This window comes from Danio rerio, chromosome 13, assembly GCF_052040795.2.
Source record: "Danio rerio strain M-AB ecotype USA chromosome 13, GRCz13ab, whole genome shotgun sequence".
In the NCBI taxonomy this organism is placed as follows: Eukaryota; Metazoa; Chordata; class Actinopteri; order Cypriniformes; family Danionidae; genus Danio; species Danio rerio.
In genome coordinates this window covers 19042485-19064309 of record NC_141033.1, presented here as the reverse complement: position 1 = coordinate 19064309, position 21825 = coordinate 19042485, and the positions used below count along the sequence as shown (strand labels likewise).

The 21825-nt window shown below is 33.5% G+C and overlaps 1 protein-coding gene across 5 annotated transcripts in view; it reads left to right on the top strand.

Annotated features, from left to right (window-relative positions):
* Nucleotides 1–21825, top strand: part of lrmda (leucine rich melanocyte differentiation associated) — a 597710-nt gene that overhangs the window by 125313 nt on the left and 450572 nt on the right.

Here is a 21825-nt window from a genome sequence, read left to right as displayed (position 1 = left end):
TTAAGTCGCTGCAGAGTTTAACCATAATATAGTGGAAGTTTAATATCTGTATTTTTCCTCAATTTCAGGAGTTTAAAGCATTTTGACACAAAAAAATAGCTCCATTTGTAACTAATTTCATTTTGTGAATGATTTATACAATGAATAGCATGTCATTTTATATTAGATTGTTTAGCTTCTCTACTTCAGACTCCCTAGAAAACCTTCTTAATCAATCTAAATTAATGAATCATTTCCAAATAGAGCTATTCAAGTCATCTGGTGAAATTGTATACATCGCAGAATACATCGAAGAAAGACAAAATATTGCATTGTCAGATTGTCAGATGCAACCTCTCTCTTTTCAACAACATGACTCCAAACTTTTTAGCGATCCTGTAATTAACTGCACAAGTATTATTTTTAAATATATCATACATGTCAACCTAATTAACATGAACTGCCTTGTCGTTTTATGTAAAAAATAACAGAAAAGCAATCATCGACTCTCACAAAAGGAAATCCCTGGACTGCGCGTATATGTTTCCAGCTGACACAGAGAGCACCAGGCCAGCATCTGGTATAACACACACAAGTCATTTATCTCAGTCTTTTCCAAATATTAGTTCAGCTAAGCCAGCGTTGCTCAATCTTTAATCGGACAGAGAAATCAGGCTTCTCCTTGACAGCTTGCAGCTCTTATAGAAAGCTGTTTACATTTGACTGCAAGATCCTAACATAAATTCCTTGGAGCAAAATAAGCCTCTCCAGCACGTGTGGAATTTGCGTCCCGCTTGCCATCCATTCGAAAAGAGTATTTTAATGAAGGATTTATGAACTCATGGAAACTTGTTAATTACATGTTGTTGAAGCAAAGGGGACAACGTGTTTCTGATAATAACAGTTTGGAGATGGCGTTCCTTTTGACTGTCCTGTTGGACGCAGTTGTTCTGCAGGTGTTAATGGTCGTTCTAATTAAAAAGGGGCTGATGAAGAAATACACAAGTGAAAATGAACTGAAAGGAGGCTCTCTAAGTTATGCACGTCACCTAAAATATGACAATTTATAGTTATAGAAGAGAGGCCTGGTTTTAATGATAACACTTATTAAGTAAGTTAGTTAACTGTACAAACATACATTTTTAAATAATTTAAATAAAAATTTTCAGTCTACTTTATTTAATTGTTTTATAAGTGTTTAAGGATTTAGAATTAAGAAACGTTTTTTTTTTTTTTTTTTTTAATGCCAAAGGACAAAATATGCCTTTTTGTTTTCTTATTAAAGTAGTTGTATGCATGGAAAAATTAAATACCTAGTATTAAGTAAGTTAAAACTTTAATAATTCATTTAATATAAAAAACAACTAAATAAATAATTAAATATAATGTCAAAATATGAGTGAATAAAGTTTCTTTGTCTTTCTTTATAATAAAAATATTTACAAAAAATAATTATTTATATGAATGAATTAAATATATAATATATTTTCAAATTGAATATTTATAATTTTGCTGACAATTGTGTAAAAGCTAATACTTTAAATGATTGTAGCATAGTTTAAAATGTAAAATAAATTACTACATGTAAAATAAATTACTAGAAGATGGATGAGAAAAATGTTTATTTTCTATAGAAATTTCAGATGGCACTTAAAGGTTTTTGCATCTTAACTCTTTTTTTATACAGTTGAAGTCAGAATTATTAGCACTCTGTTTATTTTTTTCCTCAATTTATGTTTAACGGCGAGGATATTTTTTTTCACCACATTTCTAAACATAATAGTTTTAGTAACTTAATTCTATTAACTGATTTATTTTATCTTTTGCCATGATGACAGTAAATATCATTTGACTACATATTTTTTAAGGCACTTCTTTACAGCTTAAAGTGACATTTAAAGGCTTAACTAGGTTAATTAGGTTAACTAGGCAGGTCAGGGTAATCGGGCAAGTTATTGTATCACGATGGTTTGTTCTGTGGAATACCAAAAAATATAGCTTAAAGAGCTATATTTAAACTGAATAAAAACTGCTTTTATTCTAGTCAAAATAAAACAAATAAGAATTTCTCCAGAAGAAAAAAAATATTATCAGACATACTGTGAAAATGTCCTTGCTCTGTTAAACATCATTTGGGAAAAAGAAAAAAAGAAAAAGAGAAAAAAAACTGTATATTAATGTTGAGTCTTTGCAGATGCCTTAAATATTTACTTAAATATTAGTCTACATTATTAAAAGCAGTAAAATATCCCATTATTTAATAATACATTTGATGTACATTATTTTAAACTATTCCCCTTTGCATGCATAATGAAAATTCTCTACATATATTTCCATTTGCAAACAGAAATGTAACATTTGCATCAGATCGGGTTACACAGACATGTATAAATTATTTATTACTTGCGGTCAGGGCCGTGAGGTTTGGATTTTCCCCGAAAATGCGCTCATCCAACAAATAAAGTTTTTTTAAAGTGAAGTTCATTCTGGCCTGGACAAATGCGCATTCAGAAAAGCTCAATGTGTGCCAGCAACTCAATACGGCCTGCCGGGGCACTAAGTGCATATTTTCAGAGACATGATAAGCATCACTTTGGAGTTCACAAGATGGACGGGGAGCTGGCGACAGTTCAGTTTGTGCTCTTTTTTTTTTTTTTTTTTTTTGCTAAAATTGCATTATAGGCTCGGTGAAAGGGAACATTTAGTTCCACGGTTAACCTTTTTAGGCCCTCATATCTAAAACCTCATTGTGTTTCTTCTATGATGACATACCAGTTGTCGATTTCTATGTGCAGTTTGACACGAAGCGAGAAGTCAAACAGGGTAACCTTCAATCTAGCCATCTATTGAGATTGGTTTTTCTGCTTTGTTTTGCTTTCTGTAATTTCATTTTACTCCGTAGCGAACACTCCAAACCCTGTGTTATGCATTATAGCGCGAGGTTGAATGATTTGGTTTTGGACCCGTCTACTTGCAGTAATTCATGCCGATTTTGTAACTGTCCTAATATGGTGTATTATGATTGACAGGTTTACACTATGACTTAATCAAAAGCTAGTTGTACAGAAAACTAGTCTGCTAGTCTGTGCGATCAGAGTGATAAATCATTAAGTTTCCTTCTTTTAGCCTGTGTCAGTTTTTGGGAGCCCTTGATTGGTTTCAGGGCAGTACACAAGAGTTTGGCTTGTGTTTGAAGTCAGACCGTCTTGGATGTCTTCAGTGTGGTTCAGAAGCATATGTGCTTTGATTTAGATTTTCAGTTTCACAATTTTTAAAGTGTGTGCAACAGTACAAGTGCAACTGAAGTAATGCAATACTAGTCGTCACATAACCATATCGCAGAACTAATCGAGCCTAGTCACTGAAATTTTCAAATGTCCAAAATGGCCGTATCGGTATGTGTGCTGCATTTGATTTAAAACACCTTTGACTGTTATTATTTTATTTTATTTTATTTTTCAACTATGCATTTGTGTAATGTGAATGTAGTTCTAAGTCGGTACTGTCATGAATGACTTTGTCTTTGTCATCATTAACCCACAATATACCTCATTTTTAATGGAAAAACAGGCATGAAATATTTAGGTATGTATGGATGGGTGGATGAATGAATGAGCTAACAAAGTGAACAAACTAACAAAACAAACAAACAAACAAACAAACAAACAAACAAACACAAGAAATACAAACAAACTAACTAAACAAACGAACAAACAAAACAACAAAAGACATAAAAATACATCAAAATACGGACATCAAAATAAACAAACAAACGAAACAACAAATAAACTAACAAAATTAACAAACTAACGAAACAAACAAACCAAATAAATAAACGGAACGAATTTCAAAATTTCACTGTTCTCTATCAATACTTTTACAATTCGATTTTTGTACCATTGCAAATTATCTTCTAAATGCTTTAATTTTAATGAAAAAAAATTAATATCAACGTCCATAGACTGCATATTATTAGGAAATACTTGTTTTTTTTGTTTTTTTGTTTTTTTGCTTTTGCGATTAAATATTTCCTTATGGAAAAAAAACCCAACAAAACTTAAACCATTCTATTTGTAAATTAAAATCTTACTTTGCTCATATATTGAAATATACTGATATATTGAAAGCAGCTGCTGTTCAGCGTCTACAAATTTGGCTCTTGTCTTTTTTTTAATTTATTTATTTATTTTTTATTTTTTTTATTTATTTATTTATTTTTTTTATGAAATATAAGGACCAGAGAGCAGTTGCATAAACATAGCCATCATGTTGAGACCTAGTCTTGAGAGCTAGTTTGACCAATCTGTAGTTTTCCATATTAGAGTCTTCATTCTGGTAAATGACATTAAATAGGGATGCTGACTAAATTTTTAAAAGTCTTAGATGTTTATGCAATCAGCTCCAGTTTTGACACCACTAGTTAAAAAAATGTGTGCACATACAGCATGCTTTAACCATAGTGGTGACAATTTACGTCAAACCCTAGATATAAATACATAAATGCCTCATTAGTAGCTGTTTATATAGACCACTGTATGTAAGCTGTCCACCATATTGATGTGGTCAAAGCTGGTTTGTGAACGCTGACTGTGTGTCCAGACCTACTATATATGATTATCTATGCCTGCAATAGATTCAAGTATACAATGTTGAAAAAGTTTTGCTTACATGACAAGTCACCATAGTTTAAACTACATGTAACATTGAGTTGCAAACCAACATATTTTCACCTGTAAAATAATTCCCCAATTAGTTGGAAGTTTACATTTCTTTATTCTTGGAATAATTGATGTTACTGTCAATAATAGCATGCTGACTGGTACAAGATTAAATGCGATTTAAATGTGGTATCAACTTTGAAGAATGCTTCTATGCTTCAAAATCATTGTATTCCTAAAAAAGCTGAGTCTTAATTATATATTAATAAATTTCTAAAACTTCTCAAAGTGAATTTTAAACTTATATTAAGCCCTCTGAAGGCAAAAAAGTCTATCAAGTCACTTTTTATCAAAACATGGCATACTTTTTTAACGTGTTTTGATATCCAAGTAAAATAAAACCTAATTCACACATTTAAAGGGCCACGATAACCCCACCCCCACCCCCCTTCCATCTTAGCGGGGGGGTGTTTCACACCTCTGGTTTGAAAAAAGTCAGGAAAAGGGGTGAGTCCAGCTTTGTTAAGGAGGGAGTGTTAAATGGCAAAAGAGAGGAGGGTTTTCGTGAAAAGGGGAGTTTCAGTACATGCACAAGCTGAGTTTCACAGTGGCAACACAAACACAGATGCAGGGGAGATAGACAGTGGTTTTTACATAGACATTAGTAATCAAATTGTTTGCCTTAATCTGAATAAGACAATGATTAAAGTGTTTACATGAGTTGCTTTAACTGAAGTTTAACTTTAACTGCAGTTTGGCATTTTCACTTCTATTCAGGAACATTTCATGCACGTCCCCTTTAACAAACGAGATATTGGATGCAAAGAACTGCTGCATTTTTTTAAATAAAATTTGATACCACATGCTAAATGGGAGAAAAAAAACTCCACATTTCTCAGTAGATGCAGAGACGCAGTAGGTGCAGAGAATAGTATCAAAGAGCCATGTGTGTAGACTATCCTTTCACAAAATGTGGTGAAAATCCTACAAGACAGTAATAGTTTGATTAAGGTGTTTACATGTTTTTGAGCAACATTTACACCTGATCTTTCAGTCCATAATATTGTAGTGATATTAACATACTGTAAACTTAGTAACTAAATCATTTTGACTAAGCTATGTCTTTGAAAACTGAAAGAGTATTGCTGATGATACTTACTAACTTTGCTATCTGAATAGACATGAACAAAGACCATTGATCACACATTTACCAAATCTGTAGAGATAGGACAATCAACACCAACTGGAACCACTTTTTTTTTTTTAAAGAAGACGAACAGCAAATCCGGATTTTCCAGATGCAAAATTTTTTTTTGTTGCTTGTTAGCAGACCACTGTAATACACGAATGTAGGTCCACACGTGATCTGTGCTTTCATCAGGGGAAAATGGAAGCAACCTTTGTTGTGGCACATTAATTAACGCAACACTAATGACCCATGTCTCCAAATAATTCTTCTTCTTCCACTTGTTTTAATTACGATTGGCAACCAGTTGTCTGAACACTGTAACGGGTAAAAACAGTTCTCAAAGCTATATCATGCATGAAGTTGCACCTCATTTACAATAGAGTGCGCTAATTGGTTCGAACCAAGTCTTTCTCATGAATTAATGCTGAAAACTCAAAGACGTCACATTGTACCTGCCCATACAGACTGTCAGCATCTCAAAAAATGTGTTTTGGTGTTTCATGACCCTTTAAAACTGTAATCCGGACGGTTATCCAAAGTTTTCTTTTAAAAATGTCCTGCCATTATCAGCGCAATGAATTTTGGGATGTTTGAGATTGCGAAGGATCCACTAGTTGTATCTTTCATTACCTAGGAAACGAAGGACGTATTCGGAGGCAGTATTTGAAGGAGCCTTCAAATTTTTTTTTAAATGAGACCGTCTTCATTGCGGCACAATGACGCAGCACCCTTCGAATGCATTCTTCAAAGAATGAAGCCTCTGAAATGAGACACAGCTTATGTCTTCCTATGTCTGATTTAAAGCGAGAACTATCATGTTATTTGGTCAAATTGTGTGCCGTGAAAAGCAATCGTATATTTAACTTGTCTATAACTTGAATGAAAATGACCATGGAATAAGCAGGATAATCAGCAGCTTGCTGTTCAAAATATATTGTACAAGTTTGCATAGTGTTTTATAAGGAGTTAGATGTGTTTGGACTTAAGGTGTGTTTTTTATAGCACCAGTGCTAGCACATCGACACAGATCCTTTGTCCTGTTATTGATTTTACTCATTTACGCAAACATTCCTGCACCTCAGAAGGTGTGTGACTCTCACCACAGTAGCGCGGCTTTGTTGTTTGACCTACAGGGAAGAGAAGATTGCGCTTGCATACTAATAAACGGCCCAAATTGAGATGATTGATGTCTCTAGCCACTCCCCTGTTCTGCTTGTGACCTTCCCCACAGTGTCCCTCTCTTCATCATGTCTCCTCATTCACATCTGATCCACACAAGAAGCTAAATCGCCACTCTCTCCTGTCTTAGCATGTGGAAATCAAAGGTGAAGGAAGCCCCGTCCGTCTCTGTTCCTCTCTGTTTACTTTGCTCTACCTTTCTCTCACCCGTAACCGCCTCCCGCCTGGTGAACTCTGGACGCACTTTGACTTTTTGACAGGCACTTTTCAGGCATTTGGCCTTTGTGTATGTGTGTGTATGCAGACAGCATGGTGACTGCCCCCCGGAGGTCAACCGGTTTACGAGCCGGTCTCCACTGCCCCTGTGCTGTGATCACTGGGTCGCCCCGCAGGGTTCAGTCAGATTTTTATGGCCCAGCCGGTGCTACGCTGTGCTGGAATCAGTCAGTTTTGCAGGATTGATGTCTGTTTTACACGGCTGTGCAAACCCTGACCTCACGCTGCCATGGCCGAGACCCTACTGTTGGCCACTCATTCATTTGTATGGACACAACTGCGATTCTCAGGTCAAAAGGGAGTTAAAGAGTGGAGGTTATTATTGTTTTCACACTTTACTGGCATTCTCAGTTTGTTTTGTAGATTTTGTGACATTCCCTTGCGAAGAGACTTTCTAATGGAAAACATTGGGTTTCCCACGATCATGGAAATCTGAGGGAATTTTAATTTAATTAAGGTTGGAAAGGTCAAAGTGGTCTTATTGTGAATGGATTTAGCTTTTAATTATGCCCAGCTCTGAGATGTTGTTGGGTAGTCTCTTTACGATAATAAAAACAAAAATAAAACACTTATAAAAACTCAAATGACTTATTCAAATCAATTTTGTGGAAACACTAAAGAGGGAAAATTATAAAAGATTTTTTTTTTTTATAGAGAATTGGCAAACCAGAAATTAGTTTCTTTTTAATATATTTATATTTATATATATTTATATCTTTCCTTTTTCATGTAAATTTTTTTCTTCTTTTTTTCATCTTCATTAAAAATGGGTGATAAAAAAAATAAAAAAATAAAATAATAACAACATAATCTGTGATTGTTTTTATTATTATCCTCAATTTTACTATTAAACTATAGGATATTATTATTATTATTTGTTTATTTGTTTATATTGTTATTATTATTATTATTATTAACTATAATAATAGTAAAAATCTAAATACTGCAACTGTTAACAATGCTAATACAATTGTTAATAATAATAATAATAATAATAATAATAATAATAATAATAATAATAATAATAATAATTTGAACTTGTATCAGTTTTTTTAGGATTTTTAATTTTCACCAAGATGCAATTTACCTTATCTTGAAGTTTTTTGTTTGCTTGTTTGTTTGTTGGTTTTTGTTTAAATATGTATAGTAATTGAACCATTTCTTGCAATAAAATGTAAACTCTTAAAATAAAATTTAAACTCTTAAAATAAAATGTAAAGCTTGATGCACTAGAATGTAAACTCTTTTAGCTTTTCCAAACTTTATAGCTCTTTCACTTATAGCTCTTCGTCTTTATACAGTGACAACAAATCTTTGGGGCAGAAACTTAAAGAGCAGCCTAAAATCTACTATTATTCTATAGGAAATTAGTTAATATAATAATAATAATAATAATAATAATAATAATAATAATAATAATAATAATAATAATAATAATAATAATAATAATAAATATAATAATAATAATAATAATAATAATAATAATAATAATAATAATAATAATAATAATTCTTAATAATAATTCTTAATAATAATTCTTAATAATAATAATAATAGTAATAATAATAATATTATTAGTAGTAATATTGTTAATAATAATATACTTGATAATTATAATTTGAACTTGTATCAATATTTTTTAGCATATTTAATGTTCACTAATATGTAAAGTACCTTATATTGAAGTTTTTTGTTTGTTTGTTTGTTTCTTTGTTTTTGTTTGTATATGCATAATAATATGAATATGCGTAGTAATTGCAATAGTCAAGTTTTCCAAAATTTAGTAGCTCCTTCATACAGTGGCATAAAATCTTCAGGACAGAAATGTAAAGAACAACTCGGGCTAACACACTAAAAGCCTCTCTGAATATACAAATATCACATCATGGCCAGAGCTACAAAGTCAGATTGATTGAATCTTAGAATTGATGAGTCTGGTTTAAGGCTTCTTAACGCTTCAAAAATAGTCATTGTGTCGTGTTAATTAGGAGGTTACAGCGCAATTCATTTTTCCCTGTCAGATGGAAGGGAGGTCCCAGATGTGCGGGTGAGTTCAAACGCAAAACACCCTACATCCAAATGCAAAAATAATGACTTTCCTTCCTTTTTGCCACCGAATTTCGCTGTGATATACAACTTGCAATTAAGCATGGCTTGGTGATTTAGTGATTAATGTCAGAGCCAGTCCTACAGGAGCAGCGCAGGAGTCCTGATCAGCATCTCTCCTATTACCGGCAAGATGGAAGACTCCATTTACCATTCCCTAACCTTTATGACAGGCAACTCTTTAATCAGGGCTTTATTTCCTTTTGTAACACTCGCAGTCATACACAAATGTCAGAGCGCAAGAGAGGCTGCCATGCTGAAGCAGACCGAGGCGACTGATTTATAGGCCTCGGGTCTCCTTGCATGTTGTGGGGGCTTTTAATTTTTATTGAAGGACAACACTAAGTAAATTGTCTTGCGTTTAAGAGGGAGGTAAAATGGAAAAGCCATGCAAGTTGTGAGTCATGCACGCCTACATGCTACATCGAGGCTTTTGGCAGAGCTGAAACAAAAGAATCTCTAGCGTGAACAGAAGTGGTTCAAGTTAGTTCAGACTGGCCTGGTTTTGTATATCTGTTTGTATAATTGTACCTGGTATTTTTCAGATTTTTATTTATTTATTTATTGGTTTGTTTATTTATTTTTTTATTTGTTTGTTTTGTATTTTTATTTTTTATTTACTTTTTATTTTTTGTTTTTATTTGTATTTATTATTTTTATGTACTTTTTATCTATTTATTTTTTAAACAATTTTGTTTTTCTAACATTAATACGTTTAAATGTATAATTTTTATTCAGGTTTTTTTTCTTTTTCTTTTTTTACAGTTTTATTTTTCTTTTTTACATTTTTTTTCCCATGTATTTATTTTAGCTCATTTTCTTGTTTATATTCATTTTCCATGTTAAAACTTATTATTTAGAATTGCTTGTAACATCCAGTAGTGCAAAATGCTGTTTTATTGACACTCTTGTTTAGATTGTGTTCTTCCTACCATCTAATGTGTTTTGATATGAAACTGTTTTGATGCTGTAAAGCACTTTGAGTAGCCCCCTGGTGATATAAGGGCACTATATAAATTAAGCTGATTGGTTGAATTGCTCTTATATTAAATTGTGTTGGATTCATTAATTCATTCATTTGTAGCTGTTAATATTGGTAATTTTTATTCAATTATAGAACAGTAATCTGTCCATTTTTGTTTATTTTTATAATATAAATTTATAGAAAAAGTTTGTATTTGTATTTAATTGTTCAAATTTAATTACATTTAACATTTACATTTACATGTAATTTAATTACATTTTGTACATTTTTGTTTGTTTGTTATTTTTCAATTTTTCAATTTGTTTTGTATGTAATATTTTTGTTCAAATGTGTATCTATTTTGTATTTTTGTCTGTAATATATTTAATTGCAGATTTTTTTTCAACACATATTTTTTTTCAACACATTTCTAAACAATAGTTTAATAATAACTGATTGATTTTATCTTTGCCATGATGACAGTAAATAATATTTTACTGGATATTTTTAAGACACTTCTATACAGCTTAAAGTGAAATTTAGGCCCAATCCCAATTCTATTTTTGTACCCCTACCACTTCCCCTTCCCCTTAGCCTTAAAAACCGAGGGTAAAGGGAAAGGGCTTTAAAATTTGCCCCTAGGAATTTGGACATCACTACAGCACCTGTACACGTCAAGAATTGGGACAGCACTACAGCACCTGCACACGTCATCACTCATCATATGACATTGCGATCGCATGCTTCATATGAGATCAGACGATCGCGACTGCTGCAGTTGTGTTTTTTTTTTTGGTTTTTATCTTCAGGAAATCACTGAAGGCATATATTACGTTATTGTAACAATATAATGTGGCAATACGATCGTAATTATACTGCCCATTTTCACAGTGGCCATATTCATCTATGTAAATACACAAAAACAACAATAAAATTAAACCAGACACTGTAAAAAGCTCATTCCAGGCCACTAGACTTTTCTGACAGGGTATTTCAGTGTCATGAAGTGTCAGAATGTCATGGTACTACTATACAGGAGTTATGATTATGGATTATAAATTGCAAAATTTATTTTTTTCATCTTAGCATTTTTTTTAAACCATGACAGTAAAACATGAGCGAGGTTATAAATATATTCAAACATATGCTTGTTTGTTTCTAAACATTCCTAATAATGACAAAAATACTAATTTGTGGATCTCCTTACTTCCGGGTGCAGCATTCCTGTCGTTGTGGCTGGTGTATTCTGGGAAATTTGCTTAACCCTTGGTTTTGAGTGTAGTCCTGAAAAATCTTCATTCGAAGGGGTATTCACCCTCTCCCCTCACCTTAGCACTACGCCATTAAGCTAAAGAGAATGGGACACCCCTACCCCTTCATGAGAACGCACAAGTAGGGGAAAGGGCTATATATATATATATATATATATATATATATATATATATATATATATATATATATATATATATATATATATATATATATATATATATATTATATTATATTAAAACTACTACTTCTACCACTACCACTACTACTACTACCGCTACCACCACCACCACCACTACTACTACTACTACTGCTACCACCACCACCACCACCACCACTACTACTACTACTACCACCACCACCACTACTACCAACACCAATACTACTACTACCACCACCACTACCACTACTACTACTACTACTACTACTACTACTACTGCTGCTACCACCACCACCACACCACCACTACTACTACTACTACTACTGCTACCAACACCACCACTACTACTACTACTGCTACCACCACCACCACCACCACCACCACTACCACTACTACTACTATTACCACCACCACCACCACTACTACTACTACTACTACTACTACTACTACTACTACTACTACTACTACTACTACTACTACTACTACTACTACTACTACTACTACTACTAATAATAATAATAATAATAATAATAATATATTTTTTTATTTGTTCATGTCTTTTAATGTGTAATTCGGTGAGTACTTTTATATCTGATGTGAAAGTAAATATGGATTCAAATTAAAGCAATTTCTCATAGCCTATATTCTGAGCCTCCTCTTTAACCCTTAATGATGCTGAATTTAATGTAATTCCTCCACTTTGAATCCAAACTGTCCCGCAGGAGTGGACTTTAGATCCTTAAGCCTCTCTTATCTCCCCAGTTAGATCCCTCAACACAGTCAATATTTCATTTTTCCTCCACGTTGCCCACACAGTATCAGTTTTATTCGGCCCACATCAGCGGTGTGTGTTGTTTTGTACAAGTGTACTGAGTGGCTTTTATTCACATTAATAGAACCATTTGCTTTGGTGGAAATTGAAGGCATGATAGGTCCTAAAACGGGCATGTCGTTTTGCTTGGTGTTTGCCGTTTCTGGTTAGCAGTGAAAGCTTTTGATTTAGCCCTGTTCCCCTGGGTGCTGTTCAGTTGAATAAGCAACAGTGGTTGTGCAGTGCACAAGGGCACCCTCGTCCCTGTTTCTCCAGCATTTCTCTTAAAGCAGGCATATCATGAAAATCTGACAACACACAAAACATGAGGAAGAAAAACCCAGTTACTTTGTTTTAGTAAGCTTTTTTTCTGCAAGCATGAAGAAAAACAAGCTGTTTAGATGTTCAGAGGCTGTTTGTTTCCAGTGAGCACTATGGTTCAGTTTAATACAGTATAGTATGATTTGCTACAGGTCACCCTGATCAAGTTTATTTTTCCACTGCCAAAAGTACCCTTCCTTGGTACAGTAGGTGTGGTGTACAACAGATAGTTGTTATCAACATCGTTCTAGCTAGAAAAAGTATCTGTATTTAAGTTTATTATTTTAAATGGAGAGCAAATAAAGAGAAGAACTGGTGCACATTTAAACATGACATGAACTGCCATGTAAACAACAGTGGAGGACATAGAGCAGATCCTGTTCTTGTTTCTTGGTGTGTTTGTCACAAGATGACGAAAAGCTTTATTCTCTTCGTGCCATTGTTGCATGATTGCAGTGTTGTGTTTTAGCTGTGTTAGGGCTGGGTGATTTGGCCTAAAATCAAAATCTTGATTAATTGAACATTTTAACTCAATAACACTTAATGAACGATTAAATATATATATTTATACACACACACACACACACACACACACACACACATATATATATATATATATATATATATATAGATATATATATATATACATACATATATATATATATATATATATATATATATATATATATATATATATATATATATATATATATATATATATATACACACACACACACACACACACACACACACACACATATGAGCAATATCACACGAGTAGTAGTGCGATATGGCTGTATATCAGCACTGGTGGGAGGCTAGCATTGCCCCCACCTGTGCCGATATACAGTACAGCCATATCGCACTGCTACAAGTGTGATATTGTGTTTATACAACAGTTTGACGGCATAGTTGTGTATATAAAAACAAAATCAAACATGGAGAGTCTCAAAAACCCTTTTTTATGAGGAACTACTTTCTTCAGCGTTGGGTTAAAATCATAAGCTGACAGTTAAACAGCTGAGCAAGCATCTTATAAACTTTAGATCTGTAGTATACACAAAGGGTAAAGAGGCTGTACGGGTGCTGATATTACTTAAATATATCACAGCTATCAGCCAATCAGATTCGAGAACCAGACAGAACTGTTGTATATATATATATATATATATATATATATATATATATATATATATATATATATATATATATATCACTGACAGGTTTTGTATAGTTAAGGAAACACACATCTGTGATTTTTTTTATTTTTTTTTTTATTTATTATTATTATTTTTTATTGAAGATCAATTGAACAACTAAAATTAAAACACACATTACCTAAAACAAACAGTCACTTTTTTCTTATTAAAAAAGTGAAAATAAATAACTTGCACTTTTGGAAACAAAATAAATTATTTTTTTAGTGCTTTTAAATAAAATAACTCTTGTGTATCCTGTCAATTATATGTTAAACAGTGCATTTCTTACATCTTCTACAAACAAATGTTTTAATGTAAATGATAATTTTAATGTAATGGAAAATATGCCGTCTCAAGGCATCTCTGTCGCAGCTGGCAATCAACCCCAGTGTAGTGCAAATAAGGCTCAAGAATGGGTCCATCATCTTGACCAGAGATCATGTAGCTGCAAAGGCTGATTTATACATCTTTACTAAGTGGAAGATGTGATCCACGGCATTTGCCTTGCACGTAGCCATGCATTGATATACTCCAGTGTGCTGTTTGTGTTGCTCTGCAATAACACTTCCGAAACGCTATAGGTGGCAGCGGGTTTTTATGTTCCTCTGTGTTGAGTTTCTTCACGGGGGTTTTATTTTTTTCAGAATGCTACCTTATTGTACAAGAAGTTAAAACTTGCTCATTCAGAGGTAGGAACTGGGCACCAGTGGATGTGCAGCATAAGGTGAACACAAAACACGGGACTGGTAAACACTCGCTCCAACCAGCTCTCTGCTGTCCTGCAGCTTTCTGCTCCGCCCACACGTGTCAATGTCAACACTACTAAACCAAGCAACCACAGAGCTTGCGATACGCTTCTTCGCAACGTATAGTTACATTTTTGAGTGGTGCTTGGGTATGCGACGGTGCAAAGGCTGCACTTAAGGCTGCTTGATTCTTTCTAAAATAAAAATCACGATTTTTTTGCTTAAAATCAAGATCACAATTTTCTCACAATTCTATAGATGTAAAATAAAGGTTAATATGAGTAGGCTATTATTATTGTTATTCTCAAACATATGGTAAAACAACTACAATAATATTAGGCCTGTGTGTAACTCTACTGTTGGTTACAATGCGACATTTTGTATAGGCTTGCGATGGTGGACTTGAATAGACTTTAAATATGTCCTGGTTGTTAATTAACTGTAAAGTGATTACATCAGAATTCAGCTATTCATAATTCTGAAGTTGAATTATTGTGTTTGAGACATATGCTTGTCATTTATCATCGACAACATTATTAGACCATTTTTTTCACTGGTAAAATGGAAAAAAACAATTGTCATTAGCAGATTCTTTCTTGCATTCGACTTTATATAGGCTAGAGTAGTTATACTGACGCTGTTAAACATTTATTTGCATGCACAACACTTTGTGAATAAAAACGTAATCATAAAATCAAAATCATAAAATGTGATGTGATCATTTTAAATAAGTGCGCCACTTTCACTTCCGAGTGCTGTAAAGACTTTTGCATCTGATTTTACTCTCCTGACCTTTAAAATATAGTTTGCTGAATCGTAGAAAAGCTGAATTAAGATCGACACAGTATAAATTAGCCTTAACAGAGCATGGTCACTTGACTCCACACTCAATAAGGAAAATAATTAAAAAATCGACCTGTGAAAATTTGAGCGATTATAGGTTCTGAATGTCGATTATATTTCAATTAATCGTCCAGCCCTGGCTGTGTTTTTAAAAACTTTTCACTGTAATGAACTGTTTAGTTCCACACAATCAATGGTTTGGAAATTGGAATTGTTTTGTTAGTTTTTACAGATTTACATGGATTGAACATAAATCAATTAAGTTGTCCCCCGAAAAAACATCAATATTTTGGTTGTTACAGCTCATTTTAAACATGTAGTTTGAACAAACAGCAAAAGTGTTTTTTAAAAGTGTTGTGTTGCCTTTTCCCTGGCTTGTCAATTCTCTGTAAACCAATCAGTGTTCAGCAGCAAGTCTAGCTCCACCTTTTAGTACTGTACTGCTGTGCTATAGATACCTCTATGAAAGAGTCCCAAAAAAGTGGTATACGATTCACTATTTTGGTACAGAGACAGTGGAAATAAGATAAATGCATACTGCTAAGTGAAAATGAGTTGTTAGTGAAGGGGATCTTATTATATAATACAGCTCCTTATCTGCATGTTTCCATACTTCCAAACTTCAACAACAAACGTCAGTCTGATGCTGTTTTCATCTACTGTTTCATTTTTTGGGAAGATAGGGATTATTAGTGTATAATGCTTATTTTCGAAGACCAGCAAATCAGAACAGTGCAGTTACATGCTAGTTGATGAGCCAATCAACCACATGTTGGTTTAATCTAGTAAAAGTGGTAACCTCTTCCTTTCCATCGTTGTCTTACTGCGGCTTGAAGGCTTTAATCTGCTATTAGCCATTTGTGATGTTTTGCATGAGATTGGCTATTGTTGTTTCTCCTCCCTCTTTAGAAAAGCAGCAGCTAATTTGCATATAAAGGCACACACAGTTTTTACTAACACTCAAATAGAGAAGGTTTGGTTAGGGCAAATTTGACAGGCCATAATAAATAATCTGTGGGGTATTTGGAGCTGGAACTTCACACACACCTTCTGGGACCACCGCAGATTTATTTGACATCTTATGAAAAGAGCGCTAATACGTCCCCTTTAACCTGAGATGCAGCCCGCTCAACCTGGACTGTTTCCCTTTCCAGCCGCTTCTCCCAGTAGAGTGTCATCTTCTTTCTGTGGCCATCAGCCTTTTCCTCCTCAGCAAGTTTCATAAGCTCAGTAAAGCATGGCCTTCAATTCCCTTGTTCTAGTGTTTTCACTTAAGATCTGGAGTGATGAGCAAGAGTGTTTCTGGCTCAATCCTTGAGCAAAGGCCTGTGTTGACAGGCATTATTATTTATTTGTCATGGTGGATGTAATAAGCTGTAGGTACAGCATGGAGGGCCCTTGATTTATTGCTCTGTCGACCAGCACTAGCGGGACGTCTGCTGTAGCGTGCAGGATGAATACGCCGCTGTCAGCGCTGTCCATCCTTCTCTCGCGCTCCACTCCCTCCTAACACCTAACCCATTTCATGCCAGAATACATAAACAATCTTTCATTATTTTGACGCCTTTTTTCAGATTTGCTCCTCGCCGAACATGAAAATAAAGGGCTTTTCCTTTTGGTGTTATTTTATTGCGTTTTGCGCATTTATCTGAATGTGCATCTTGAGTCGGCTGTCATGTCAGGGGAGGTTGGATTGATTTTTGGCACAGTTGCCTTTCATGGGGCTTTTATTGACTGGTTATTTTTGTAGCGCTGTACGGGTAAGGGACATCAGGGCTGGTTATCACGTTATATCGGTGAATTTGTGAGTGTATGTTGATTTGTTTGTTTTTTACCTATTGCAATGACTTTTTTTAGGAAATATATAGATGATAAAGCAATTACAGTATAAGGCAGAAAGCATTTAAAGAAACTGCATATATAAAATGTGAATAGGTACATAAAGTGGTTGTTTATTAAAATTAAATATGCTATAATAGTGGGGATAAATACATATAATTCTAATCTATTCTTTTCTACTCTATTATATTATATTATATTATATTATATTATATTATATTATATTATATTATATTATATTATATTATATTATATTATATTATATTATATTATATTATATGGTGATGACATTAATAATACTAGTAACAATTCATAATACATTCTAATAAATTGCATGTTTATGTATATTTCACAGATTTTTTATTTTACGTTAAGTATGCTATGCTATGCTGCTTTGTGTTCTGTTGTGTCATGTTATGCTACGTTATGTTGCGTTTTGTATGTTGTATTGCATTGTGTTATGTCATGTTACTTTGTTTTGTTACCTTAGGGTGCGTTAAGTTGCCTTTTGTTGCATTACATTGCGTTACGTTATGTTGCGTTATGTTATGCTGTGTTATGTTGTGTTGTGTTATGTTGTGTTATGTTTTGTTGCTTTTGTTATGTCATGTCATGTCATGTCATGTCATGTTATGTTATGTTATGTTATTGTAATGTTAGGGTTTGTTTTGTTTCGTTGTGTTGCGTTATGTTTCAATGTTTCCTAATGTTATGTTATGTTATGATCCATTATGTTGTGTTGCATTATGTTTTGTTGCGTCACGTATTTCAGTGGCAGGTTATCACAGTGGGAAACTTTTATTTAAATAAACAATTATTTATTAAATTACGCTAATTTTCCTTTTTCTTTCTTTTTTTGGCAACATGTATAGTACGAAGAACAAAACTGCAAAGTGATACATAAAGTGGTTATGCACATAACAAACTATTAATAACAGATCTATACAAATTGCATATATAATGTGATATGATATGTGAATGTGGCATTGGTTATATTTTAAGATCTCAATTTAAGACGAAAAAATTGTGCTAAATAGAAAACCGTTAATAAAATCTAAGGAAACAGGAATTTTGGTTAGAATATTTGAAGCATGAATATTTACACATTTTATAGTATACAATCATGCTTGACAACCATTTTAAAAGGAACAATTCATTCAGAATATTTAAAAACGTCTCGAGTTACATGTTTGACTGACATCCAACACTTTTGCTTCACTTTGCACATAATTAATAGTGCGCGTGCTGTGCTGAGATACTGTGACAATGAACCTACCCAATGTCAGGTTATTCCTGAACCATTTTACCTTCTCTCTGCCTGTATGATCTCATCTGCTGGACGGATATGGGTATTTGAGCCGTCTGTCTGAGAAGCTATAGATGACGGAGCTGAGGACAGTGTCTTGTGGGTTTCCGCTGTCGTTTCCCACTGCATTAGCATCGCTGCGGATCTGATGTTTGGACTATGAGTGCCATATGAAATATCATGCCCTCGCCGCTGTCAAAGGCACAGCACCAGACCTATTCCATCAACTTAATATTTCATGCTAAACCAATCACATTTGGTTTGTGGCTCGGTGTAATTCAATCGTGTACCATTAAAAAGCAACACCTCCCCCCTTTCTGAGTGTAGAACGACCTGAAGATCCCAGAGCCCTGGAAATATGGCCTAATAGATAGGGCAGTATGAAGATCGAAGCACTGTTATTGGCAGGAGTAAAGGATTGGTTAATTAGGATTGCTTTGCTTTGTTTAGGATTCACTGCATGTGAATAGGGTAAAACAACAACTGTTTATAACATAAATATGTAAATTTAAAATGATAATGAGAGGTTGTTTACTAAAATATGCAATGATTTTTATACATTACGGATTAAGTCAGGTACAAAATTCAAGTTTCAATATTTTTTTTCTGATATATTAAAGGTGCCATATAATTAAAATGTGAATATATCAGGGCATAGATGAATAATACAGGTTCAGTACATGGATATTACATACAGTAAGCCTAAAAACAATTGCAGTTTCCTCATTTTCATGTAAATCCCATAAGTGTAAAATCTTATGGAGACAGATAAGACTCAAAAGTAATTCGCGCAAAAGACACGATTTACACATGCGTAGCCAAATTCACGTGCATAAAACCAAATTCACATGCGTAAAATATTTATTTATATTCACAAAAAAATTTCACGTGCTCAAAATAAAAATACATTTTCATAAAATACGTTTCACAAATGCAAAACACCATTTGCAAATGTATAAGAGTGTACAAAAAGTTTTAAATGTTTAAAACTTGCGAGTTCATCCTGAATGAGAATGTGTAATTTCTGGGGTCATAAACGACCATATTAAACCATTTCTGGAGGATTTTTTATTTTAACCAAAAGTTTACCAAAAGCCACAAACCTTCTATGTAGATACCGGAGAACAACTCTTTATATCTATTAATGCTTTCTATGACACTTTTTAGAGAGAAGACTTTAGTGAATCTTATTTTTTCACTCCATAATTCCAAAGAATTCTGTAAAAAACACAAGTATATTCATGCATTTATATAATCAGACAAATTATGTATGGCCAAATTTCTCTGATTTATTAGCAGAATTATTAGCCCCTCCTCACCCCCCTCCCCCTTGAAATTTTTTTTGTCTGATAATATTTTTTTTCTTCTGGAGAAAGTATTATTTGTTTTATTTCGGCTAGAATAAAATCAATTTTTACATTTTTATTAAACATTTTAAGGTCAAAATTATTAGCCCATTTAACCTATATTTTTTACTGATAGTCTACAGAACAAACTATCAATATACAATAACTTGCCTGATTACCCTAACTTGCCTAGTTAACCTAATTAAACTAGTTAAGCCTTAAATTGTCACTTTAAGTTGTATAGAAGTGTTAAATTTAACTACTTAAATATTATTTACTGTCATCATGGCAAAATTAAAGTAAATCCGTTATTAGGACTGATTATTAAAACTATTATGTTTAAACGTGTTAAAAAATTTCTCTGTTAAACGGGGGCTAATAATTCAGGGGCGCTAATAATTCTGACTTCAACTGTATGTTTTTACTATGTAAGTGCTTTTGAAGTGGAGATTTATGGCTCAGTGAAGAAAAAAAAGCTCATTGAAAAATATATGTATGGTAATTGAAATCTTGAGACACAAATCGATGAAAGAAGTACTTGACAACTTGATAGGTTTTTTTCTATAAAAAACATTACGAAAAGCTAAAAGCCCTGAAATCTCAAAACTGACACACACACACACAAAACTCCACACACAAACAATGTTTTTGCCTTGAATGTCTCTCCGAAATCTACAAACAGAACTGAGGAAGATACTTAGCTGGCGTATCAGAAAGAGGACAGGACCATGGAGTGGAGGAGAGCAGGAGACAAGAGTTAATTAATATGAGAAATTTGTTTTGTGTTCTAATAAAAGGCTCAGCCAGGGCGGCTTGTCACTTAAGCCCGGCTCAGCTGAATGTCTGAAGGGGTTTCTCGGTGTAATCTGTGAATAACATTATACTCGGCTTCACAGACCTAACACCAAGCGTGTAATAGCTGAATTAATGCTGGCGAATGCTGATAATTATACATTACAATCCGGTTTTTAAAGGCACAAATAAGTGTTAATTATGTAGAAAACAAGATCTTCTCAGTCTGCGCTGTTGGAGCCAAACTGTCATTTGTTAGTCGCTACAGGAGGCCTTGCTTGCCTTATGGGTTAATTTTGATGTTTTTATTTAGTTTTTTTAATTATTTTATCTTTAGCATACTGTATGTTTATGTCACTATTTGTTTGTTTGTTTTTTCCGCCCAAGTCTTTGGCGATCATCGCTAACTGTATGGTTAATGGCAATCATTAGTTATCCGGCAGGGTTGGGCCGTGTTCAGATGTGGGCAGTGAACTGCGAATACTCATTTGGTTGCTGAATGCAGGTTTGACAGGCCCCATTTATAACTAGCTCATTCCATAATGTCCATCCTATTCATAACATTTGGTTGCTGTCTAATTAGAAGTGTTGGATGCAAACAGCTTCGGATGGAAGAGTGGAGTAAATCCATTTATCCATCATTGTTGTTTTGTACAGGGTTTTAAATCAATTTAAGTACTTTGCTTCTCTGAAAAGGCTTTAGTGGAGATTATTGTTCAATGTAAACATCAAAAACAAAGTATATTTGTTTATTTTTGTGTTATAAATCTTATGAAGTATGCGGTTTGGCTTTAAATTCCACACAAGAGATAATATCACTTGCATTATGTTTTGCTACAGTG